Source organism: Lonchura striata, chromosome 3 (assembly GCF_046129695.1).
Source record: "Lonchura striata isolate bLonStr1 chromosome 3, bLonStr1.mat, whole genome shotgun sequence".
Lineage (NCBI taxonomy): Eukaryota > Metazoa > Chordata > Aves > Passeriformes > Estrildidae > Lonchura > Lonchura striata.
In genome coordinates this window covers 30,210,811-30,238,034 of record NC_134605.1, presented here as the reverse complement: position 1 = coordinate 30,238,034, position 27,224 = coordinate 30,210,811, and the positions used below count along the sequence as shown (strand labels likewise).

Below are 27,224 nucleotides of genomic sequence, written 5' to 3'. Positions count from 1 at the left end.
AGAATTCTATTAAATATCTAAGAGACCCTTGGTGCCCTTGCATCTGGCTGTTTGCATGCTTAGGATAGATTCACTGCTTTGGGACACATCTACTTGAAATCTTTACTGTGAGGGTTTGTTCGCTCTTCTGAACACTTGCATTTTTTGCAAGGCAAGGTACAGCCTACAGAAACAAGGTCTAGTCTTTCCAACCACAGAGCACCAGCCCTCTTTGAGTCCAGCTCACAGCTGTGAGCCATGACAGATTGTAAATCTGCGGGCTGGAATGGGAGAACATCTGGGTGGCCACCAGAGAGGGCCGGGCGGAGCTGTCCGGGGCACCGCCTGGCTTTTGATCAGCCCCAGGAACTGGCAACATTCAGCAGGTGCTAATCTGCTCTTTTACCAATTCTCAGTAATCAGCTTCCTGTTGCAGCTGAAGGAGGGAAAAAAATTACTTGATCACAAAACTGGTGTTGAAACATACCTTTAGCTTTTTATTGAACTTCTTTAAATTATAAAAGAGGAAGGTAGGAAGGAAATACAAAGAAATATATGTCAAATATTCATTCTACGGAGTAGAAGTCTGGATTAACTCATAGCACGTTTTCAAACAGAGTATTTGTCTTCAGGTTTTCTGCTTTCTTGAGATTTCACATGATTTGGAGAAGAGATTTTAGTCTCTTGAGATCACACAGGCAACCATCAGGATAGTCAACTGTGGCCTTCTTCTGCTGGAAGCTCATCCAGCCTGTTAGATTGCTTCACATTTGTGTGCAGCCTTCCCATATAAAATGGATAGAATACTTTTCCCTTCATAGAGAACAGGAAGCTGAGAGCCTCAGTTTATGCTGCAAAGCTGTGGTCCAGATCCAATGATCCCAAATGTCTTAGCTGTAAGAGTCTCATTGTGAAATCCTTTGTTTGAGCTGTCTTTTCATTTGCATGGTGCTGTTTCTGCATTTGATGGACCACCCCAGAACACATGTTGTCTCCTCAACCCAAAAGTGGATCTATGATTTAATTGCTGTAAGAGCATGAACTCTATTCACTTGCTGGGAATTACAAAACTTCCTACAGAAATGTTCATCGACTGCAGAGAAAATGTTGTCCAGTTGAAATTTAATTCACTGATGGGAAAAAAAGTCCTCTAAAGACTAACCATTTCTACCACAGCTATCTTAAGGGGAAGAGAGACTAGAGACTTGCTGTGCTCTGTACTTGAAACTGCAGTCAGTCCCTAACTCAAAGGTTTATTGCTCAGGCAGGGTCCACTGGAGGCTCAGCACTCCCTGGCCTGTATGATGTGAATGAAGCCACAAGTCAGGTGGCTTTCCCAACATCATGCTTTGAATCCAGCTGTTTCAAGGGCAAAACTGAAAACTCCTGAGCTCCGTTACAGCTCCTGACCTGTGGGATAGCCCTGCCTCTCTGAATTTAATAAGCCTTTAAATGGGACCAGCTGTGCAGCATAAGCTAAAAGAGTCCAAGGGAAACCTCTCACTCACTGGTAGTCACAACCATGTTCTGTAGGTCCAACCACCAGTGTCACAAGGACGCACAAAAATGTCCTCTACCAACAAAGTATGTGCTCCTGTCCTTGATCCTAAACATACAGACTTACTTTTAATTAGCAACACATGGCCCAGAAAAATTACAAGATGTATCTGAATTTACCTCTATCTTAATTGCATCAGGAAGTTGCCTTCTGGCAGTGATCGACTCTGAAACTCTTGGCACATCTCATGCTAATGGAGTGAGGCTGCAGCTGGCAGCTCCTCCCAGGATCCCCCTGGGCTCTTATTCACCAGCCTCTGAGTAGCACCTGCTGCAGGCGAAGCCTCCTGGGAGTACCAAACTGCTCCTGTGCTCCCGTGTGAGGGAATAGGATGCTCTACTGAGCCGCCTCAGTGTTGGCAAGCAGAGGAGCTACAAGGCTGCAGTGGGATGGAGAAAGGGTAATTGAAAGGGTGGGAGGTTTATTCAAGCATCATCCACAGGGCAAATCCCAAAACTGGATTTGTCATAGAGAAATCCCACTTGGTTATTCCAAATTAGCTTCATTCCAGTGCAGTTCTGTGTGGGTGGAGATGTATGCAAAGTGAATGTGATACATGTACAAACAGAGCACAGCCAGACTGACACCTCTACAACCATATGGTTTCCCTCACACTTGCTACTGGCTCTACTGGGCTAGGGACTGATGTGACCCACTGATAAGCAGGCATAATGTGTCACAGCACAGCCCGTTCTGCCATCCTTAATGCTGGCTGGCAATGCAAAATGGGAAACTGCAGGCCCAGGGGATACAGAACATCCTTTCTTGACCTGCCTTCTTATTCCAGGAGGAAAAATGGGCTCTGGTGAAGCCCTGGCTCACACCAGCCCCACTTCTCTCTCTCTTCAGGCTTGCTGTATTTCTTCTTTCTGCCTAATTTCCCTGTGAGGGAATGTGGCCAGCCTCGCTTCCTCTCCCAAAGCAGATGTGAGGTTTGGGATTGCAGCTCCTGGAGAGCTGGGCTAAGCTGTCCTGTATCAAAGCCTAGCTGTGGTGGCCTTGATGCTGCAGCACACAGTGAGTTCAAAATGGCAGGGAGGTACTTGTGTTGAGCATGTCTCCCTTGTTATACTGGGTGGCCCAAGTCTGTTGACAGCTTTAATTTAGGAAGCTGATGGTGACTCTCTACACACTGTGTATGCCTGTTGGTTTGAGTGAGCTTGAAACACATCCCTTTTACTCCCCATGGCATAGCCTATTCGGGGTCACAAAGTGCCTCTACTACCATGGGAATCATGCATTCCCAAGCTCCCCTCCTCCACTTACCCTTTTCTTTTTGTGTTGCAGCCTAGAGAGCATTGCAGAGAAGTGTCTGTGGTCTGAGAGCCTGACCAGCACTAGGATGACAGCATCCCTGCCTGCAAGAGCTTCAGAGTTAGAGGGTGATGTCCAGTGGCCTTCAATGGAGTCCATACCCCAGGAAGGAGGCAGCAAGAAGGTCTGCAGATCTCCAGATGGCCTTTAGCACATGTGAACAGCCCTACTCCTCTTTCTATAGACCCGTTCCTTGGACACAAATGTGCACTGGGGCAGAAATAGGGTCTGTGTATGGGAGAGGCTGAGCTGGAACAAGCAGTGGGGCTGAGGCAGCCTTCTTGGTGATGGTTTTCTTTATTTAGTTCCTACTGCTGAAGGGCAGCTCAATCCTAACACTTGCCTTTCTTCCCACATTAAATGCCATTGCTCTGACTCTACACAGCCAGGTGCTAACAGATTAACAAAATGAAGGAGCAGGGGGTGTAAAACTGTGATACCAATATACCACAGTTTACACAGCAGATAATCGGTGTGTGCCAAAAAGGCAGTGGTGAATGGCTCCTGGAGGAGATTTCTCCCTAAAGGAGCAGCAATTCACACCACCAGCCTCTGTAATGAGGGGGAAACTATGCATCCTTAGTCCCAGGGGTCCTACCATGAGGTGTAAGCAACCGACTTAGCTCTCCTGGGGCAGCCCTCAAGCCCAGCAACTTGCCTTACCAGGGGGAGTGGACACACCTCATGCTTCCTCAGTTTGTTTTGACACTCTTCTACTGCTAGACTGTATTTAAAGAAAAGAGGTGAGTAAATTCTGCCAAACCAAAGGTTTTGATGTTTGATTTCAGGTTTTGGGAGGAGAGATAAAATGAGTTTTTTTCTCAGCCATAACCACTTTAAGAGTTTGGTTGACACACTTCCCACCTCTACAGTGCATTCAGAGCATGCTGCTTTCTTAAGCCATCCTTTTGTTTTGGGCTGTGTGGTTTCTGTGGTGGGTCTCAGGTTTCCTTGTCAGATTTGGGAACAGTGTGTCTGTCCTCAAAACTGCTGAGCATGTCTCACAGGCCCTCTTCCCTGTTCACCTAAGAGTTGTTTTTTAGGTATTGTTTTCTATTGTTCAGGGGCTCAGAAAATGGAAGTGAAATAGGGAAGAGCTTGATGGAGAATAAATTTCTCTGGAGGAAAGAGAGAACCGCAGGCGCCTGCCCTTCTATTCCTGTTTAACTTTGCTTTCAGGAGGTCAATTAAATTGTGGGCATAAACTTACATTGTGGTTTGCAAACTGATACTCACCAGAAGGTGTTCTGGCGTCACAGAGCATTTTGTGTTTCAGTTTCTTCTTTTCCAGCTCCTTTATGGCTTGGTAATAACTTGCAACACATGTATCACAGCAACCTTATTTGCACAACATTTTTGCAGCATCACAATCAAATAGAGTTAGCAAAATTCCCGTGAAGATGTTACTCATATGGAATGACCAACAACCCATTTTGAACTCGGACTTTCCCATATTTTTTGTGTAGTACAGCTGCAAGATTTCTTCATGAGCTGTGATTGAAAGGTTCACAGTTTTTAATTCTGTGTATCTTGAGAAAGGATGTGGTGGTGGAGGAGGGGGAATAATGGTTCAGGCAGAAAACATTCATTTGGCCTCCTACCCATTCAGTTATCCCCTTTCACATGGGACATAAGCATTCATTGCTGCAAGATATTGTGGAAAACAACCATCTCAGTGGCTCAAACATCATAACAGATGATAAGAAGCCTCTCATGATCAAATGCAGTGGTCTAGCCAAAGCTCCATCTCTGGATGTGTCTGCAGTGCAAGCTGTCAGGTGCCAAAAGAGTGCAGAAGGGAAAAGATCCCTCTGTCAATGCCCAGTTTTTATACTTCAGCTGTCCAAGCTAGGAGAATGAACTAGGTGGACTTTTGATCTCATCCAGTACAGCACTTACTTCAAATTTACATTGGCTGGGTGTCAAGCCTGGTTTCTATCACAGTGTGTTGTGCAATTCTTGCTCTCACTTCCAGTCTTGTCCCCCTCTGCTGCATCCCACAGAGGTTAGTGAGTTTGTATCTCAAGGCAAAGAAAGTATTTTCTGACTGCAGTCATATTTGTACCACCAAGCCTTGCCCAATTTTGCTTCTGAGTTCTTACTCAGAGAACTGCTTGCACTTATTTCAAAGAAAGTGCTTACATGCAGCTGACTTTTAACAGATATCCCAGCGTGAGGCTCCATCAGATCTCTATCCATGTGATGGCTGTCCCCTCATTTTATCATCCATTTTCTCAGTACTGGGCTCTAACAGAACCTCTCTTAGGCTGAATCCAAGAATTGCTATCTGAGGTCCTCAAGAACCCAAGACCTGCTATCTTAGGTCCTCAAGTCAGGAGGAGCTTTTCTTTTCTAGACTGACCTAAGAAAAAGAGTCAACTAACTCAAGAAGAGCTTTCCAGCAAGAATTAATAGGATGTAAAATGTTTTCTAAAATCCTTTATTAAAGGTCTGAAATGAAAGGCAGAGGCTGGTAGATCTATCAAGTGGAATGGTCTGGGGTTGTTGAGATTTCTGTCCACTCATCATCCAGGCTTTTCTACAAATCTGCACTGTTGCATTTGTTGGCAAGTTTTAGCCTTGAGATACCTTGCATTATACAATAGTTCTGAATTTCCCTGATCCCAGATCTTGACATGCATGCACCCAAAACTTATAATACTTATCCTTCATTCCACATTCCTCCCTGGCAAAGCTCCCTCACTGGTCAGCAGCCCTTCTTCACTGCCATGTGCTGATTGCTTTAATGAACTAGAAAGGAAGATGCACAATAATACAAGAAGGGTGTGTAATGAGGTAAGTAAGATGTATCATGAGATAAAAGCGATGCAAATGTCTCCTGGATAAGAAAGGACTTGACAAAGCTTGGGGAGTCACTCAGTGGTTCAGTGAAGAGGGATCCCCTTTACAAGAGAAAGTAACAAAAACAAAAGCAAGTAAAGGTACCCTGGAGCCCTTGTCTGACTTATGGACTTTATGGGGCTCTAGGTGATATGTAGCAATGCTCAGGGAGGAGGCTGGCACTTGCTGTTATGATGGGACCACTGCTGAGGTCCCAATACCTTTGTATCAGCTGCTATGAGCCACAGGTGTGAACACCCACCCCCACACAGTGAGGGCAAGTGGCAAGACCCTGAGCATTCCAGGATGAACATTGTCTCAGGAAGGAAAAAGGGAGTCATCAATAGGAGTGTGCCAGTGGTCTTAAAAGGTACAGTTGGGAACACCTGCCTTTTTCCCTTATAAGCACAAAAGTGATGGAGGAAAAAAGTTAAAGAATGGGGAATTCCAGTGGAATACACATATTTTGACACCAGCCAGTGTCAGCTATATTTTGACTCAGCAGTACTCAGAAGGGGCCTGAGTAGCTAGAAGGCACAGGGCCAGTGCAAATGCCAGTAAGTTATGCAATTTTTCTTCCCATTCTTGTTGCTGACTTGTGAGAGTTGGCCTAGAGAGTTTCCCTCTCAGGGAGTGGGGGAATGTCTGACTTCAGTTATCTGAGTACCATCAGGCCAACTTCTATAATTTTGAAGGCAGTCAGCAAGGCTCAGAAACACTGCAAATAATGACCACTTGTCAGAAGGAGTATGAGTTATCCTGCTCCACGATCTGTCTTTGGCTGCTCATTGACTGAGCTGCTTAGCTGGCAGGTATACCCATGACAAGATGAAGAGCAGAAATAGGCTTACTCCACACTTGAGCCCTCCAAGCCCTGACAACTCTTCTAGGAAACCTGGTGCTGGCCACTGTTGGACATAGGATGGAAAGAGGGATTAATTCCAGGTGCATATTTCCAGTGGTGTCCTCTCTTTTTTTTCTCTGGTACTGCAAGCACAGTTTCAGGTTTTGGCTCCTACACCTGCCATGACCTCCCATGCTTTAATGTCTGCAGCACCTGTAGAGAAACCTGGAGCATCCTGCATTTGATTCCACCAGCTGCAAGTCTGGAGATGACCTAACTGCCATGGTTTCAGTCTGGAATAGCACTTGGACCTTCAGGGTGTAGGAAGAGGGTTAGATAGTGACAGTGATTTGAAAGAAAGCCAAAAGATTGTCTGCTCCAGAGTCACTATGGGCTTTGTGTTGAGCCAGCTTGGTGGAATCAGCAGTTCTCAAGACTGCTCAAGACTGTCATACCTCCCCTGTCTTGGGACTCCCATAATACTGAAAGCTGGCATTTTGATTTATTAGTCAAGTGCTGTTTTCTTGTGGCTTTCTCTTAGCTGCAGGTACAGCCTGTCTAGTCATTAGCAGCTCCAGGCTGACACACAAGAAGAGAGAACACTGCTCACCACTCATCAAATGCTGAGCTTATTTGCATGTTTTCAGGTTTTGTGCAATTTTTAAAAGTGCAAACAGATGTCATGAGATTTTTATCTCATTACCTTCATATGGCTTTTATCCCCATTAAACTTTCAAAGAAATACTACTTGTCACTACATTTTTGGTCCAGCAACTGTAAGAAGCCCTATGTAAAGAACAGCCCAAAGAGAGATAGCTTGTTTACATTAAAAGCCCAAATACTCCAGGACTGAAGTGTTGTACAAACTGGAGTCTTAACAGCTCAGACTGATCCAAGCTACAGAAAACTGTCTTCCTTTTTCATATGCTCTTCTTTCATTTACAGCTCTGAACATCTTTTAAATTCCCTCCTGTCTTTTCTGATGAACTACTTGCCTTCAGTGCATGTTGTGTCAGTCCAAGACATGGTCTCCCCAGAGTAGTCCTTTTGTTGGAAAGTGCTCTGCTGATGTGATGCAGGGACACGGATGGGGGTGGCACCCCTGATAGGCTCCCCATCAGGCATCAGAGCGTCCCTGATGAGTCTGGTGTCCAGGCACCATGTCCAGCCTTTGCTGCCTGCTACACAGCCTGGGAGAGGATTTGAAGTGGACTGGAGGGTATTGTAAGAGTAAGTAAGGGAAGCATAGGGAGTTTCAGCCCTTCAGTGCAGCCATTATAAGCTAAGCTTCCTTAACTCTGCTGCTCCCCATAGATTTAACTTCACTTACTCGAGCTCATGCCTCAGAGCAGCACCTGCACCTTCACAGGGGACCATGCTGGTGCTCCTCTTTCAATAAAAATACCTCCTGCATCTTTGAAGCTGGAATTGAGCAAATCTTCCTTCAAGCTACTTTATATTGCTTCTAGTCCAGGCTATCAGCAGAAACTCATCTGCATTTCTGCATTATTGTGCCAGCAACCAGGAACTGCAGCAGCATCCCAAGGTGAGGTCTGATCTCTTCACTCACATCATCAATTTTTACACCACCATAAAATGGTCCTGTGCCACAACAGACAAGGGGGCAAATCAGGCAGACCTCTCCACTGTTCTGTCCAGGTGACAAGCATTATTGATATGACATCACTCTCTATGGGCTTTGACTGAGCCACACAGCCTCCACAAACAAAGGAGATGAGACAGAATACACTATGAAGTACTCGGCATGTAAGTAGACAAAAGAGTGATGGGATCTGAGAGGAAACAAATAAAAAAGCAGGTTTTTTTTCAAGATCACAGAACAGGTCATCAGCATTAGGTAACACAGTGCTGAACTAAATACCAAAGTGCAGGTGCTTCCTGTAGGACTCCTTATGTAGATAATTTAGTCTATTGAGCAGGTTTTGTTACAGAAATATTTAGGAAGATGTTCACTGCTTTGATTTGGGTTCATAGGACATCAAACGTATTGCAGCTGTGTATAGTTGGAATTGAAATGAGCAACTGACAGTATAGAAGGGGGCAATCTGTCAAACTCATAAAGCCCTTTTTGATTCCTATTTCTAGGAATAAAAGAAACATTTGTGCAACTGCGTGAACTGTTAAACATTCTCGCATTGTTATGCTGTTAACTCCTTTCTGTACCAGATGGAGGAAGAGCCATTAGACCTTTATCCAATCTGATTTTTGATAAGATTCTTTAAGACCCCAGTAAATCTTGTCAGAAAAGGCATTTGGCATTAAAAAAAATTGCTTAGGTGAGAAAGACAGAATGTGGGGTGGTGTTCTGCAGAAAGAGCCTGCCCTCCTGAAGCATCCACTCTGTGCTCTACTATAACTGCCAAAGCAATTCTGATTAAATAATCCCATTGTCCAGTTTCCAAAGAAAATATCAATTAAAAAAAACTTTTTCTTCAGTTTTTTATTCCACTGACATATTGAGCTGGAATATTGATAAGGGATGTATGGATTTTGCTGTGGTTATTTGCAGAGCTGTTTCACATGAGGATCACTGTTTCATCAATACAAATGTAAATGACAGCTGAGCCAGTAGGAAAGGTGAAACAGCTAAGATGGCAGCAATCCATTGTTTCAAGCCTTTTGCTCAGAAAGCCTTTTCTATTTCTTTTCACCAATAACTCATATGTTGTTTTTTCTATTCCTTTTTTTTTCCCTCACAAAGCATAATTTTAAAAGAAAGGATCCCAGAGATAGATTGAAGTTTCTCCTAAGCACCTTTCTGTCTGGGAGGAATATGAGTCCCAAATACTGAATGTTCCAGTCTGGCATGCTGAATGTCACACAAATATCAGCGGTAGTACAAGTGAAATGCTTTGGTGAATCATTGGACAGTGCCTGATTCTGATAACAGTTCAGTCCCATCCTAGTAGCAGCCCTGTTAAAAAAAAAAAAAAAAAAAAAACAACAACAAAAAAAAACCAAACAGCCTGAAAACAGTGTAAAAATATATAATAAATTAATTTAGTGAAGACCCCCTAAGATTAACAAAACACACTCTATAACTTATTTTTAGAAACATTTGTCATCACAACTGGCCTTTTTAGAGGGTTCAGAATTTGCACCCTGGGTAGGCAACTTTAAAAAGAAAAATTCACCAGGCTTTCTGTATCCACACTTTATGCCTAATCCACATAGCTGCCTAGGTTTTTTTCTGGGAGCAGAGGCATGCACCACTTTCATCATCTCATAGCAATGCTCTCCCCACTCTCCAGACATGGAAATTCCTAGGGAGAACAGAGATATCTTAGGGGATCAGAGATATTTTAGTCTGTGGACCTGTCTTCTGCTGAGCAGTACATTGTAACATCATCTTCTCTAAATGAGAAAATATCCACCCATGCAACAACAACGCGAACTACACTCCCTCCACAAAGGGATGCAAATCCCACTTGTTGAAAAATCCAGAAGTGTTTATCACACACTACTCAAGAAAGAGAAGCAAGTGCCAGGTTTAGAGCTACTGCCTAAATGGCCCAACATGAAATGAAAGAAACTGACCTGTGCAGAAATACAGTATTAGCACGGGTGATGATTTTTGGGATTTTAAGGCCAACGAGGCCTATATAGTTCATGACACAGACAACTCACAAAGCAGGAGCACAGTTATAGACATACTTTACAGAACCTTGTGCTGTGTTGGCAGGTAAAATGAATTTAAATAAGGGAGAGGCACATGGTTGGTGTCTGCTTGAGGCTATAAAGCAGTGCTTAAGCTTGCATGTAAGTAAGGAAATACAAGCCTACAGGAGAAAAATGTGAAGCTGACACAGCAAGGTGGCTGCAGTCATGGCTCATGTAGCAGCAGTACAAAGGACATCTGCAAAAGAGTGGATGCTGAAGTGAGGCTCTGGCACATGGATGTTTTCTTGTTCACTGCTTGTTCAATTCATTATTCCATGCTGGCTGGTATCACCTATCCCAAAGATTTCAGGATGCTCCTCTGTTACAGGTTTCCAGAATGGTTTCAGCTGTGGAGTCACTGTCTACCTTCACCAAGCAGCCACAGCCACCAGCCTGCAATTGCCTGCAACATCCGTGTCCCATCCAGCCAGCCAGTCTCTTTGTTAAACAGCTTCCCCTTGGACCCACACAATTATTGTTTTCCCATGTCTGTCATGCCTTCTAGCCAGGGGCCCACTTGCCACAGCTGGATCAGGGGCTACCCTAGCTGGGACCAGGAACAACAGCCACAGCTGGCACAGAATGAGGGGTGGTTCAGACAAAGACAGTGAAAATACTGTGGTTCACACCAGGAAGACAGACCCAGTCCTGTCATACTTGAGCTCTGTCCTATGCTTTAGATGTACACCACCTCTTTTCCCATCTCAGCATTTCTCCAATATCCATTACAGCACAGGTTTCCCCAGCTGGTCTGTGTCCTCTCAAACACCTCAAGCCAGCAGCACCCTGGCCACAGGCAATATTTTTCATTAATTTTGTGTTTGTTTTATTAAAATACTGACAGTAAATACATTAATTAGTAAGATAGAGCAAGTAGGAAACAGGAGGCAGGATGGAAAGGTTTGACCGGCTATAAATAGCAGATAGAATAAACAGACAACTGCGAACCATGGACTACAAGGCTGGATTTCACATGGAGCCAGCACCTGCTGCCGGGAGACTTCCACCAATTTGTTTGTTTGCTTTTAAAACAAAAAATTATTTACAATTATGGACTCCAGGCTGAGAGGTTTGCCACTTTTTGGGAAAACATTTTTACTTAATCATCACTGGCAGGTATTTTTTTACCTCCTGTGCACTACTTGACCCACTCTGCATGCCAGAGGCAAGGTAGGTTTTTTGGCATGGACTTCCCTTACCCCAAAACCTTGGGATCTGCTGGCAGCCTGGGCAGCTGCTTGCAGATTTGCAGGATGGGTCATAGCACATTAGCTGAGCTTACAGTGGGCTTAGGATATTTCACAGAAATAGAGATTTTGGGAACAGAGGCATGGTTATACAGGGGAGCACATGGAGGGCTCTGCCCTAGGGGCACACAACAGGAGGGGATCCCAAAAGGTCTGAGGGAAACATGCACTGATGCTATGGATGAGCCTTAGAAACATTTCTGAATGAGGGAAGGAAAGGATCTAGAGGATTGTCCTAAAATGTTTGCAGAGCCTTCACAGAAAGGTTTCCCAGGGAGTGGGGATGGTGTCTCTGAGCAGACCTGGCACAAGCTGCTGGAAGCACATATGGGGTGCAGAGGCTCAAGCCTTTTGTCTTCCCATGGAGGCAGGCTGTCAGTACGGCTTGTCAGAGGGATCACCCAGGACAGCTCTCAAGAGTGGCTGTCCCAGGTCCCTGCGTGTGGCAGTGGGCATGTTCCTGCAGACACCACACTGACTCCTCCTGGCCATTGACTCCTCCTGGCCTCAGGCCTCCACTCAAAGACCATTGCCTGTGGCTGCTTCCACACAGACTAATCCCACTTTCCCCCATGCAATAAAGGGATGCACATTTTTCTGGGCCATGCAAACATCACAGCCCCTTAAGAAGGTGACTGTACTCAACACCACCCTGGGACAGTCCCTGTGGATGAGATGCTTGGGTGAGTATGGTATTTTTCAGTCAAGCTTCCACCTAAATGAAGAAAAGGCAGGAATTCTTAGCCTGACTAATGCTCTGCCACTGAATTTCAGCCATCACTGCAGTTGAGCTCAGTAACTTGTTTTTATCTCCCAGAAAATCAGCCTGTGTGGACACCAAGCCATTAAGAGATGGTGAGCCCCACACAACCTCCACATATACTCTGTTTAGAGTAGCTAGCAACCCCTGTGCAACATGCCTCATTTCTTATTTACATTTGCCAGGCTGGAAACTGCAACCCCTGTTGCTTGTTATGCCTCTCTCTCCTAGATTAAAGAGCCCTAAAATGTCACCCTTTCAGTGTTATCATCAGTCCTCTGCTATTATTGCCTCTCAGTAAATAAAAAGAACTTCCCAGTCATTATTTTATACCCCACAATGACAGTGCTTTTTCTGATCAATTAGTTTTCACTCCTCTTATCTGCATTCAAGCCTCACCTCCCTTTCAGTGTTTCCATTGCCTGCTCAGGGACCTTTCCTGTGTCTCCTCTGACCTCTGGGAGAGGAGCTGAGCTGACTCAAAAGGGGAGATTGGTGTGAGGACATCTGATCTGCTTACGGACCAGCCAACCTAATGTCGAACACAGCCAATGCCTTTGTGCATGTCTGAGCCCCCACTGCACATCCTGGGGAGATAACAATTGCTGGCTGGCTTGTAAAGTTACATCCCCTTTAGCACCATCAGCTTGCACATGCCACATCAGTTTTTGTGACTGGGTACTGATCTATAAGGACTTTCATCCTCTACCTTGTGAACAATTACCTTTCAATAAGAACTTCTCAGTTGAAATCATCTTATTTTACACACTCTCCCTTTCTATCCTGAAATACATAAAAACATCAGGGCAAAATCTTTTTCTGCATAAACTAACTTGACTGGGGATGCTCTTTATTTTCTCCCCCTCTTTTCCAAATTAGTATTTTTTCATTCTGGCAAGTACCCACCCTATTCCCACCCCACACACAGAAACCAGAAACTAATCTTAAGTGGGTCAAACCAACTTCATTGTCCATCTTGAGAAAAGTTTAAAATGTAAGCTGTCAACAGCACATAGTTAAAAAGCACATTGAAAGCCATGGAAGGCCAGTTTGGAGTACATTACAGTGAAATCTCTTTTAAAGGACAGTAAGGAATTGTGTTTAGCTTTTAAATATAGCTTTTCAACCCCCTGCTATGGTTTTACAAAGTAGGAACAGCATCACTGTTCCCCAAAATATCCTAACCACATCATGTTAGAAATCAAGCTTTACTACTTCACTTTGTTTCCTAGCTACCGACATTTTTTTAGCTTAGTAGTAGAGATGAGCAGTGAAATTTGGCATTCAGACTGCAACTTCATAAAAGCTTTAAAAAACCTCATGCATATATACATATCTATCTATATATACATCTGTAACAATTACTATTGTTACCATAGCTCTTTTCAGAAATGTTTCAGTTACTACTGCCTCCATCCTGGTTATCCACTCATTCCCATCCTGGGGCCCCTGCCAGCCTAGTCCTGGTCAACCCCCAGTTCTGCCTCTGCCTCACACCCCCCTCCATCCCAGCCCCCCAGCTCTGCCCCTACACCCTTTTCCCACCCCAGCCCCATCTGCTGTCAGAGCATTCTCTCTTCTCTCCTCTCACCCTTTCCAGCTCTACCAGTCCCTTTACATTCATCACATTAAAGAAAACATTTCATGGTCATCTCTTTTATCTCCTTCAGTGAACAGTTAATCAGAAAAAATGCTTTCATGTTGCTAAATCAGGGCCAGTGGGCAAAGCCAGGCTGACAAGAGACATTTTCCTCTGCTACTAACCTGGGCTAAATAGTATTAATTACAGAGACTGGTCTTTGATTGCTGGAGTGTGGTGGGGCTGGCAGAGTTCCCTCCTCCCCCTCTGCTCCCTCCCACCACAGACCCATACTGCACCTCCCTACCTGCCTGCCCTTTGCCAGCATCCCCGTCTCATGTCACAGCACAGCTGCGAGTGGGACCCCTAAATCGTCACCTGGGCTGCTCAGACTCTGCTCAGACAGTAACTCTGGGAAAGTCAGGTCCCTGGACTGGAGGACAATCCTGCTGGGCAGTTGGGATGTCCTTGTCCTTGCATCCCCCATGCTTGTCTGCCCAGGGCAATGTCTTTTCCAAGACAGAAACTGCTTCTTTTTATGTGTTTCAAAGAACCTGAGTTCTGGGAGGCAACTCAGTAGACATCACCCCACACAGTGTTTCTCAGCCTGTGGTCTGTGGGCCACAAGTGGTCTGTCAGATGTCAAAGGGACTGCAAAAGGACTGTAGACAATTTCTTGAGACATACATCCATCCTCACACATGTCACAAAGGAGCAAAGACAACAGGCAGTGGAAGCAGAAGGCAAACTGAGGACAATGTGCTAGAACTCAGTCCTCCATGGGGCAGTCCAAAGGTGTTTATTGCTCTTTCAAATAAAGAAATAAAAAATCGGCCAGACTAGCCTCACAGACACAAGAGGCCCATCTCTGCATGTCTCCAAGGACATTATGGAGGAAATAACACTGTGCCCCAATCTATGTTGGTAATACTATCCCCCATGTCTCCCAGGTGGAAGGCAACAACCTTTCATCCCAAACAACCTTCCATCAGCAAACAACTGGTTACCAATTCTGCTGAATTGTCTTCCCACAAATTAGCAAAACAGGCCAAATCCCCAGACAAAATGAATCACAGCTGAAACATTCTGCTTTTTAGAGGCAGAATGCCACTAACTTCTTTCCCCATCCCTCTCTGAGCTGAGCAGGACTTTACAAAAGTGACCACAGGAGGAATTTTCAGGGCAGTCGCTCTCTCTTTCAGAGACCTTCCCTTGGGATGGGTGGCACAGTTTGAGGCCTGAGTCAAGCTGTGGTTTAAGCTGATTAAGGTGACTGTCTCTGGTGACCCATGGTGCCAAGCCCTGACCCCATGCAGCTCATGGGTAGCACAATGGGAGCACAGGACTCCAGAAAAAAGGCACCTCCAGATTCACTAAAAAACTAATCTGGAGAAGCCAGGCAGGACAATATTTTTAAATACTGTTTTATTTGTTTTGAATGTTTGTTTCTGTGTATGAAGACTTGTTTCTCCGGCCAGTGTGAGCTGGAGTGTGAGCCCAACTGCATGACTTTTGAAAGTTGAGGTTCCACATTTTCCTCCTGATACTGAAGACCCTATGTTCTTCCTCCTCCTCCTCCTCCTCCTCCTCCTCCTCCTCCTCCTCCTCCTCCTCCTCCTCTGTGCTGCATCTGATTTCCACAGGCTCACCCTGCCTTCCTAAGTCAATGCTTTGCTCTACCCTTCACAAGCACAGAGGGAAGCAGAAGAGGTAGATCTGGTCCATTTTTCCCCAGTCCACACTCTGATCTTCTATATGTTCTTCTCAAGGACACACAGATCTGGTTTTCCCAGACAGCAATAACGGGTTGGAGTCTCCACCTGGGCAAATCAGCATAAGGCCTTGGAGGTCTGCCAGCATGCTCTAGCCTCTTAGACATGTTTCCTCTGAAAAGCAAAGAATAGGAGATTTTGGAAAACCTAACAACCAAATCAGATAAAACTTGATATACCAGTAGCTTGCATGGATCTAGATGCTCAGGACAAGTTTACTCCAAGTTTTTTGGGAACAGGGCCATTTGGACTACCTGTATCTCTATGGCAAAAGACCTCAGCCTTGTCAATAGTTTCATGCCCACCTTCAAATTACAGTGTAGCACTTAAGATAATTAAATACTCAGTAACCCAACTAGGTAGTTGTCCCCATGCTACTCCTCTCTATGTTCAAATATGTTTTAAGCTGACAGTGTTGTATTTATAGAATACAGGATAGCAGTTACTGTGCAACAACCTGGAAGAGCTGTTGAGGAGGCAGAAATAGGCATTTTGCTGTCTAGGAGGGCAGTACAGAGCCTAGGGGATAAACAGATCCTCAAGCAGCATGAAATAGTAAGGGAAGCTAAGGCCTGAGTGGCCACTGCTGAGTTTAGAACTCAGAGAGAGAGAGCCTGTTGATATGAGTGACAGCTCAGAGTCCTCATTGCAGCATAAATTCAGGCTACAAACAATGCAGAGGCTTTTTATATTAACTTCAGATATTTAGGGTCCTCTTCATTGCCAGAAGGATGAGAAACTTTTTTTTTTTTTTTTAACAGTAAAAATACAGGAGATAAGAACAGCCTGGATCAACTTAAGCCTCCATCTCGCCCAAAGTTTTCTGGCAGGCCAGTTTTTGGTTGCTTCTGAGAGAAAAGCAAGAAGCTTTGTATCAATGGGATAATGTGCTTCCAAAAGAGTTTCTTCCTCAGAAGTTGTCTCTCTTGCTTAGAAGTTGTCTTCTGCCTTGAGGCGGGGTGTTTTCTGTCCAAAGCTACTTGATTTGACTTTGTTCTTTGCTTATTTTCAGCTCTGCAGGCTGTCACTGTGAATAATGGGTCTTTGGTGCTGGAACACAATTCTCAGATGAATATTGTCTTCCATGGTAAATTCCAGGGCTGCTCAATTGCAGAATAAATCTTACCTTCACAGAGGGGGTGGCTGGTGCCTTTGGAGATGGGACAGGGTGCCTGTACAGCACCTCCCTGTCCATGCACAGAAGGTCATAACTCCTTGCTGAAGTTCTGCCTACAAGGGCCAGACCCTCCTCCAGCCTGAGCTATAAGCTGGGCTTGCCTCAAGCTCTCCTGAGCTCCACACTTGGGAATCTGCTGCCACATGGTGGCATACACTCTCTCTTCCTGGCCTTAGGAATCCTTGGCTTCCAAGAGGTAGCACATGTGGAAAGAGCACTTCTGAGCTCTGCATTGCAACGAGCTCACTAAGTTTCCAGGGACCCATTCCGGAGCTGCTAGAAGCTTTTCCAAGAGCATTGTTTCCTGTTCGAAGCAACACAAAAGTATGAGGAATGCTGGCAAAAAATCTAAGAGGATCTCACATGCTTTGGGGTCAGCAGGTAGGATTTGTTAGTGAAAGACCTTTACCTAACCTAAAAACACTACAAGTATTTCTGCAAAGCAGACCAAAGCCTGCATCTGTCTCCTTTATTTTCTGCTCTGCAGATGTGAAAGCAGCACCAGGCAGGAAAAGAAACTATAGGGATCATTCCTGTTCCTGACAAAGACTGAAAAACAGAAAGGTGATTGTCACAGGAGCTAGCAGAGAGCATCACTTGCTCTGTCTGTGTGCAGCACTTGCAGTTTTCAAGGCTGTGTTTCACTCCTTGAGGCCACAGGTTGCTTTGTCCTGGGTCAGGCAAGTGTGTGCTAGAGAGGATGCATTTGCAAGGCAGCTGCTCCAAACAAGGCTGCTTCCTTCCAGAAGGGTGGTGGCACCTGTGGTTGTGGAAAATCCATGGGAAGTGCCCTGGGGCCACTTTTGCACTGGAGTCTGTGAGGCAGCACGCTCAGAGCCTGCTGTTCACACGGTGCTCTATGTACAGTGCTGGAGATGGCAGCTTTGCATGGCAGGCTTGGCTGGCTGGGAGATGCAAGGAGCCATCCAGCCAAAGAGGGAGGGTGGCAAAGCAAGGATCCTGCCCAAAGGGTCACCTCAGTAGAGCCACTTAGTTTGCAAAGAACTCTGGGGAACTGGACCCAAACCAGTAATGCCTGGAGTCTGCAACAGAAAGACTGATGACAGTGTTCCTGCTCACCTCCACATCAAGACAAAGCAGCAGCTCCTGGATACAGGAAAAACAGATGCTGTGAAAATGGTGAGTTGCCATGGACCTTCCTCCCATCCCACCACAGGCCATGCCCAGTGGTAAAAGGTGCACCTATTCTTCCAGCTTCACCTCTGCTGTAGTGCTCTGGCAGTGAAAATAATGCAGGGAGCAACACAGGATAGGCATTGTGACACTGGGAGCAGTAAAGCATGAGAAAATAAGGACGGGGAGGTGTGGCCCCTAGGGAGGGACTGTCCAAGAAGCAGAATGGAGAGGGTAAAAGGAATAAAGGTGCTGTGGGCAACATATTAGGAAACTCAGTGCTGTGGTGGGATCTTTGTGTTGGCAGGACACTGGTGCCCAGAGGCACTGAGTACTCAGGCCAGCAGAGCAGGGACTGGAAGGACCATATACCCTGAAAGCCTAGTAGATACCTTCATAACACATCACAGAGCTGCCCCACCTTCTGCTTCTGCTGTTCCTCAGCTAGCTGAGCCGTAGGAGAGGAAGGGATGGCCAAGGAAGGGGATTTTGCAAATGTTGGGACAAAATAGGCAACAAAGTTTTTAGAAGCTCAGCCACTCTCATTCCATATGGTTTGATGTGGTATGGCAGTACATGCAGATAAGAGGGAGGCTTTAAGATTACCAGTATCCAGCTGTGGAGCGTGCAGGCACCCAAGAAGAGTCCTGGGACCAAACCATGACCAATACGGCAGCAGTCAGGCCACTTATTGTCGGCTATGCCTCTCTTCCTCTCCTCATGGAGATGGGCTAGCCCTCTACCCCAGATCCTCTGTCCTCATTGCTGCTCTCTGCTCCTGCCTGCTGCATTTTGTTTTGTGGAAAAGGATTCACTATATGGAGCAGAGGCCATGTGTGCCCTGGGAGACCTCAGACGCCAGGGTAACCCTGGGTGATTAACAGTGGTGGAAGGTGCTGCAGAAGTGCTCGGGTTGATTCCCCACAGAGGCACTGTGTGAACAGGCAAACACATCAAAAGGTGTCTCCCTTTCATCCCACTGCTCTAAGCAGACGGGGCGAAGCATCCCTTCCAAGGACAATATGGGGGAGAACTCTAATAACCCTACAGAGTGGAGCCGTGCCAGCGCTCCCAGCGGCTGCTCTGGCGGCAGCTAAAGGGGCGCCTTCTCCGCTTCCACCCTAATTGCCCTTAATTGGCTCCTGCCTGCTGGCAGCAGAACAACGAGGGCTCTCCAAGGATCACTGCACAAGAGTGACAATGTTTGGAGAAGGATTGTTGGCCCCTGCCTTGCCCCACCTCCATCACACTCTTCCCCACCCACCAGAGAAATACAAAACCCTTCCAAGTAGATTTTTCTGTCAATACATACCTTTTTCCTTCTAGGCCCTGCTATGGCGGGGGCCTTGCCAGGGAGCTGGGGCAGGGGGCAGGGCAGGATCTTTGTCCTGAACCCAGAGGAGGGGATGTGTGGTGGCCTTGGGTGAAGGGGGATATAAGCATTGTCCCTTCATACAGCACTGCAGCCACAATGTCCGACAGCACACGCAAGTGCAGTGAGCCCTGCTGCTCTGCTGTGTGCCAGGGTGTCCTGGGCAGGTGACCAGGGCTTTGAGGTACCCCATTGCAGAACCAGAACACCAGGGGATTCAGCCCACAAAATCCCAATTTCCCTAGAGAAAGGTGCTACTGTCCCAGGGCAGCCAGGTGGGAATGGGGCTGCATCCCAGTGTGATCTCCTGACTATGGCCTGCACTGTTATCTTGGAGATGTGGGGATGTGGTAGGGAGGGCTCCTCTCTGTCCCTACTCCCCATTCCAGTCTTAGGTGAGGGCACACAAAGTAGAAGGTCCCTGAAACACCCCTTCCCTAGGAAGGGTTCTCCAGGACACATGGCCCTTGGCTCATCTGACTGCAGTTCCCTGTGGCAGCCCACCCTGCACTTTCCCCTCTCTGCCTGACACTCACACAAGCCATCACCTCATGTTAACAGAAGGATGGGAAGCCACAACACAAAAAGCACCTTTTAGCTCTGACCAGGCACGTCTCCATCCAAGTGCCTCCCTGCTCCTGCTTCCAGCCAGGACAAACCCTTGCTGAAGCAGCAAAATGGAGCAAAGCATCTTCCCAATCCCTCATGGTTGCCCTCAGCCCAGACAGGGCCAGTATCTGCTGGCAGCAGTCATCACATGAGCAACATGTTCCACAGCAACACGAACTACACTCCCTCCACAAAGGGATGCAAATCCCACCTGTTGAAAAATCCAGAAGTGTTTGTCACACACTACTCAAGAAAGAGAAGCAAGTGCCAGGTTTAGAGCTACTGCCTAAATGGCCCAACATGAAATGAAAGAAACTGACCTGTGCAGAAATACAGTATTAGCATGGGTGATGATTTTTGGGATTTTAAGGCCAACGAGGCCTATATAGTTCATGACACAGACAACTCACAAAGCAGGAGCGCAGTTATAGACATACTTTACAGAACCTTGTGCTGTGTTGGCAGGTAAAATGAATTTAAATAAGGGAGAGGCACATGGTTGGTGTGCAGGGGCATGGAAGTGCAAACAGGACACAAATTCAATTCTGATGCAGGGAGCTGCAACGTCTTTCCCACTGAGGTTATTTTTAAACTGTTTATCAAAGACTCACTGCTCTTGGCAGCAGAGTGGGCTATTTTTGGATGCCTGCTTCACCTCTGCATAGAGATATGCGGGCAAAGGCTTGCCCTTCTTTTGCCTGGCACCCTCAGACCTCCCGTGGTCTCTGAGGTTTGCCCTGCTATGGTCACTGCTGTTTGCTTCCTCACACATTGAGGGACTTTTTAAGCAGGAGGTCTGAGCTGAGGAACAGCCTCATTATGAGTCTTTGTTAACAAAGCCCCTCATCTTTAGTGGTGACACCGCTGCTTGGGTATGGGCAAACACACACTTGTGCCTACTGTTCTCCTTCAGGATTGGGGAATTTGTCCTGACTTAAGCCTGGCACCCTGAAGCTTTGTAGTCAAGTTTTTTTTTTCTCTGCTCTTGGCTTTCCACTTGTTGCTGCCACGTCTCTTTGCCCATCTAGAAGAGCAAGGCCATGTTTCCCTACTCCCTGGGATTGCTGGGACAATTAATTGGGACAGGATGACTGAAAACTCAGCACTGTCCTCACAGGGCCTCTCCTCTATGGATGGGTGAAGGACATGACAAGTTTCACTAAGGTGCAATATTGGCAAAGGTGGTCTGGTGAGGCAGGGCTCAAAGCAAGTGCAGGGAGGCAACAGGGATGCAGGGAAGCGCAGTAGCTGGGTGTTGGACCCAGTGAAAGCACAGACTGGAATGGGAATGCAAAGCAAGCCATCAGGCTCTAAGGTTAATAATAGGCTGTCTGAGTCTTGACTGTGTAAAAGAAAATCAGTCCTTAAAAGAAGCTCACTGGCAGAGTGCTTGGCCCTAACAGAATTATCCACAGGAGCCCAAACAAATGACTGGCCTCATTACCGACCCGCAGCCTCAGGCATAGCTTGAGACATGCTGGGCTCTCATAAAGAAATCAGCACTGTCCACACTGCCCCTGCAGCACCAGAGAAAAGGACTTGGAGAAGTTTCCCAAGAACATCAACAAATTCAGTGATTTCCTTTTGTTAGCAAAGCCCAAACCTTCTGCTGAAGGAAGATTTTTCTTCATTCAAATATGATTTTGGAGAGCCAAAGGTACGTGCAGGCCAGGAGATTCTCCTCCAGGAATGAGAACAGAAGAAAACCAGTGCTGGTTTGTACTCATTTGTGAGATCTGTACTCAAAGAGAAATTATGTGTCTTTTCTTACAGGAAGTGACTGTATAAAAAGGTGAAAAACACTTATTTGGGCTGGTTAGAAAGCTTCAAGCTACATAAGCACACATAATTGCACTCTCCAGCCCTGAGAGATAATGGACAGACTTCTCTGAAATGAGAGACTGGCTCAAGCTTAGGAGAAAATGAGGGGGAGCCCATTGTGATCTGTGACATCCACCACCCAGTCAGTCCTTGTGGCCTCACTGTTCACCATCTCCATGGGCAAGATAGTCAAGAGGGGACTGGAATTGCTGCCAGACCAACAGCAAAGAGCTCAGAGAAACATCCTCAGGTAAAGAATCAAGGGACAAATGCCAAGGGAGAAACATGGGTAAGAGAAGGGAGATGCACCTCCACACTGCAGACACAGAACTATATCCAACAGCACCCACAAGTGCTGGAGTGTGTGTAAGACTGCTACGGCAGCACAAGGCAGTGTGTCTGGCAAAACAGGCACTGATTTCTAAGCAAGTCAGGAATAAATTGGGCAAGGTCACTAAGCAGCTCCTTCAGACACACACCAGGGGAGGTGACAGCAGCATGTGGCTGGCTGTGGGGGCCAGCACAGTAATGTGGCCAGGGCAAGCTGCACAGGGAGCACAAGCTCATGGAGGGAATCACGCCGGTGCACTGAGGCTGCTGGCACAACATGTATTGCTGGCATGAGGTCTCACTGAGGCAAGTTGCCCCCTGACATCTGTGGGTATGTTGTATGTCAGCAGACATTCCCATGGTAAGTGAAGGTGATCTCATGGGGTACAGTCAGAAAGACACATTCACCATGAAAGGGTGCAAAGAAAAAAATCATACCCTTGACCTTTTCTCCCAGTAACAGGGGGAGATTCACTGTGAGCAGTAGGGTGATTGAGAAGTCTAGGGCAGGGACAATGAGAACCTGAGCCTGCCTGGATGAGAGAGAAGTTCACTGTTCCCAGCCAAAGAACACAAGAGGACAGAGTTTCTGTAAAAGAAATAAATAGAAGGCAAAAATGAAAGAAAAAAAATAACAGTATCTTGTGCCATTGCTTGTGGCAGCAGCTCTCTGGCACAGAGAGCAGCACATAACTTTCCCAGGCCTTTCTGGGAAAGGCTGTGAGAAGATCAGAGAAAAGAATGATAAATAATTCTTATCTTAACCTGCTGCACCTGTTGTTGTGAACATGTGGAATGTGTTATGGAGATTTGTTTAGCAAAGGATGATTTCTTAATTAACCAATGGTGATGGTGTTTTAATTAAAGGACCAATGAGGTCCAGGTGTATAGTAACTGCCCATAAAAGCAATGGGGTTTATCATATCATATCATATCATATCATATCATATCATATCATATCATATCATATCATATCATACAATACAATACTCAGCCTTCTGTGAATCATGGAGTCAATGCTAATTATTACCATTTGGGGATGCCTGACAGCCACAGTTGCTGTAAGCAGGATTCATAGGTTAATGAAAGCAAAACTGAAAGATTCCCCTCAAACCTTGAGTCAGAGCCCACTTGGTTGTCTTCTGCCCTGGGTCACCTAAAAAAGAGAAGTGGAGAAAAATGCATCAGAGGGCCAATGTACAGTATGGCCAAGAGTCTGCCATAGTACCTTTGTCTTTCTGAGGTCACAATACAGGGGTAGATTTCCCTGATATCAATGCAAAGAACTCAGGCTGGAAAAGCTGGGGGAAAAAAACATGGTGCAAGGTGGAGAAAAGACAGAGATTTGAAAGAACAGTGGGGAGAGGGACATCATCCTGGATATCACAGGGGACACTAAGAAACAGGAATGCAAGCATCTCCTGTAAACTACTAATGTCCAGAAGGGTCCTGGTGTGGCCCTTTTAATCCTCCATCCATCATTTGAGTTGACAACATACAGACCCAGCATACAGGCCCCTCATCTGACCATGTTTCTGTCACAGAGCTTCTCATCACCAGCCACCATTGTGTTTTATACAGTGTCCTGATGGGTCAGCCACCTGTCCCAAAATCCAGGCCAGGCCACCCAGCCCTATGTGCCACAGCAAGACCTTAATGTGACACAGGGAACGAGGGGAAGCAATTACTTAGTCCATGTTGGCAGAGGCCCAGGGGTCCCAGCCCCACCTGGCAGCAGAACACTTCTGCTTTGGGCAGTGGGAGCTGGGACAAAGACACAATCGTAGGCACAGCAGCTGCTTGGAGCACGCTGCCCCCCCATGGGTGACATGCTCCCTGCCTGGCACAGAGACCGCTCCTCCTTTGTGGTGTGAAACAAAGAGCAGAATGAGGGAAGGAAGTGACTTCTCTGGAAGCGATTGTGGTGGTGGGATGAGCACCCAGCTCTCTCCAAACAGAGCGAGCAGTGATGCCCGACCCTTCTCTCATACCCTATTGCCTCCTATTCACTGCTGGCATCGCCTATTTCTATGCCCTCTGCCTCTCCTTATGCAACAGGACGAGTGGGAGAAAAAGAAGCAAAAAGAAAGCCAGAGCGAGGGAGGGAGGACGCCGACGGGGCACTGGCTGGCAGGCAGACAAGGAGCCCGGGACACACGGGCTCTGCCAGGGCCTTCTGTGCTGCGGGCATGTACGTGCGGTCAGCAACGTGCGAGCGGGGCCGTGCCCATCGCCGGCCGGGCTGGAGTCACCCTGCCCCAGCCGGGCCGCGGGGGCTCCCCGCACAGCCCCATCACCGCAGCACAGCCGCTGGGTGACAGCCCGCGTGTCCCCGGCCAGCCCCAAGGACAGCGCGTGCCACCGCGCACATCCCTGCCCGCTGCCACCCAGGTGCTCGCAGGTTCCCAAGCGGGCAGGTGTGTGGTTCTACCTCACCGGCCGGCTTGCCAGTTTTGACTTAAGAGGGAGAAATGTTGACCTCCCTGTCCCAAGGCCGCACACCTCCTCCCGCTGGCCCATGTGCGATGCCGTGCCGGGGATCACGCTGCTGCTGCTGCTGCTGCTCCCTTCTGCTTTTCAGAGCGGTTTCCAGCCTGGAACAGCTCCCACAGAGCACCAAAGCTCTTTCCCTCCACTCAACCCCCTGCATCCTGGCCACCTCCTGCACCCCTCTTTGGGAGTGTCCTGAAAGGAAGTCTCACTTGTACTCACCACTCAAAAATGCCTCCCCAAATCACCAACATTCGTATTCCACACTCACACACAATTTCCTGTAGAAGGGAAGGGAAGGGAAGGGAAGGGAAGGGAAGGGAAGGGAAGGGAAGGGAAGGGAAGGGAAGGGAAGGGAAGGGAAGGGAAGGGAAGGGAAGGGAAGGGAAGGGAAGGGAAGGGAAGGGGACTGACACAGAGGAGCCTCTCAGAAGACATGGTTTCTTTGCATGCACCTCTGTGCATTATGTTACAGGCCAACTGGGAGTTAAGTCTTAGTCTCCTTCTTTTCCTCATCTTCTGAAAATGGATGAGGTTTCCAGATATTTTGGAGACTGTTGGTGTGCCACACCCCTGAGTCAGAAGCTGTCAGTAACAGTTCCACACACGTGGGTGACACTGCTGGGATCAGAAAGTCCCTGGAATATCACAAACCGGACAATAGGCACGTAGTGACTTGATTAGTCAGGCCCACCCTTGGCACAACTAGGAATATACCAAGGCCACAACCAAGGTGTCCCTGTGACCTGGAGAGCACGTAGCGCTTCTGCTCTCCAGGGAAGTGACAACAGTGTAGATATGCAGGGATAGAGCCCACAGCAGCTCCTATGCGACTCTGCTGCCAGGGCCTGTCAGCTGTGTTTCTCTGCCATTTGCATCTCCATCTGCACACTTTTGGGATATCCAACCCAAACAACTGCTCCTCAGAGGGGACAGGTTTCATCAGCTGAGATCCTCTTGGAAAGATATTAATCCTGCAGCAGACAAACCCAAGAGGAAGCAGTAGCATATGGACTTGGGGGTAGCTGGTGCCTTTTCAGGGTACTGAGATGCTCCTGGGCAGCAAGTTACCTCCCTTGCTGGGTGTCACTTGCAGACCAGGCCAGTGGGTATTGTCACAGAGCCCTGGCTCTTTGCCAGGGAAAACAGAAAAGACTGTGGGCAGGGAGAGGCAAATGTCATGAGTAGGCCAGAACACCGGCTTCTGAGCTCACATCAATCACATTTGTAAATATGTTATTCATTTCTCAGTTACTCACCATAGAAGGCTACTATGCAGCCTCTGGCTATCAGAGAGCAAAAGCATTTAAGAGCATTAAGTCTATAAGCAGGCCTGACACATGAAAAACTGCTGTGTGAAGGCAGCACTTTTCAACTTTGTGTCCTCACTGTGGCTTTCTAGCCCAGCCCCGAGGACCTGGTTCTGCCATTGCCCTGAAGCATGCCTGACTGCCACCTAACACATCATATACACAGCAGATTTAGAATTTGTACTTCTAGTCATGGCAAAGTAGAGGTGCCAAATAATAACCCAGGTTTCTTGAAGCACATGAGTAATTATGTGTCTGTAAAACTGGAAAAAGCTAGACTGGCGATTGGCTGCCATCACATTCCCTCCAATGGAGGCAAATGAGGCAGATCTAGTCACATTCTTCATTCACTGCATCCTGCAAACTGCCTTTACAGTGCTCAGTGAGGAAGAGCAAGTCTTTGATCCAGGTAGCCCAAGCAGAGCAGCTAAGATGGATAGACACGCAAACAAGGTCCAAGGTCCTGGGTCCAAACCAGGTTTGGAGAGCGCCACAAATGTGGGCTGTTCAGTTCTGTTCTTCTAGTGGAAAGGTGTCTTAGCCTGTTGGCCAAGGCACAGTGAGGTCCAACATAAACGTGTTGGACTTCATTCCAGACTACTGGGCACAGTGCTGGGGTGACGTGGCAACCTCCCTGCCACCAGGGAAGCAAGCAGGTCACTGTGGAAGAGGAAAAAGAGGGGTCAAGAAGTAGCAGGTGGGAAACTGGGATGAGTAGAAAGCAGGTATGAAAAGTGTAGGAAGTGGTGTGGTCAGATAAGGGAAGGGGCAGAAAGAAGAAGACAAGTTAAGGGATAAATTGAAAGGACCAGAAGGGAAGAGGTTGTTAAAGGGAATTACAGATGCTGTTTTAACTGAGAATTATCTGGACCAGAGACTCCCTCCACGGTTGCCCAACCTCTAGGCCTGGATCCCAAATGAGCAGCAAATTAACAGATGAGAGAATTTAAAACAGATCTTAGGAGGGAGATGAATGAGTGGGAATTATCAGCATTCAGAAAACTGGTGGAGACATCCAGACCCAGAGAGGCAAATATAGAAAGAAGATGGAAATGCAAACACAGCCAGGTGTATGCACTGAAATCCCTAACACGTGGGGGATAAGCAAAGGACATAATGAAGCTGAGCTGGCTCACAGGGAAACAGCCTGACCCCACCATGTGCCACCAGTGCTGCTTCAGAGCAGCTTAGCCCTGGAGCACTCCGTTAGGGAAATGTCACTCTGGAAATAGTCTAGTTGGTGGTGAGATCATTCATTCTTCTCAGCTGGAAACCTGACCCTGTTGCCAAACTTATTTTCCAGGCTAGAAGCTGATGCTCATGGAAAACTTTGGCCCTGAGGCCCAAATAGAGATCCTGAGCTTGTCAGTGCCAGTGCTCAGCAGCCCAGCAGTCTGCACAGCCAT

General features: G+C 47.0%; 1 long non-coding RNA gene across 2 annotated transcripts in view; it reads right to left on the bottom strand.

The window, feature by feature from the left end:
- LOC144246047 (uncharacterized) overlaps window positions 1-24,833 on the bottom strand; it is a 91,179-nt gene extending 66,346 nt beyond the window's left edge. Inside the window, exons 1-2 of one of the 2 annotated variants that reach the window (XR_013339693.1) lie at window positions 24,731-24,833; window positions 23,049-23,174 (exon numbers count right to left, since the gene is read on the bottom strand). This is a non-coding gene — a long non-coding RNA (uncharacterized LOC144246047). The remainder of the gene's footprint in view (window positions 1-23,048; window positions 23,175-24,730) is intronic. The other variant, XR_013339692.1, reaches the window with a different exon arrangement.
- Between the last annotated feature and the right edge of the window lie 2,391 nt (window positions 24,834-27,224).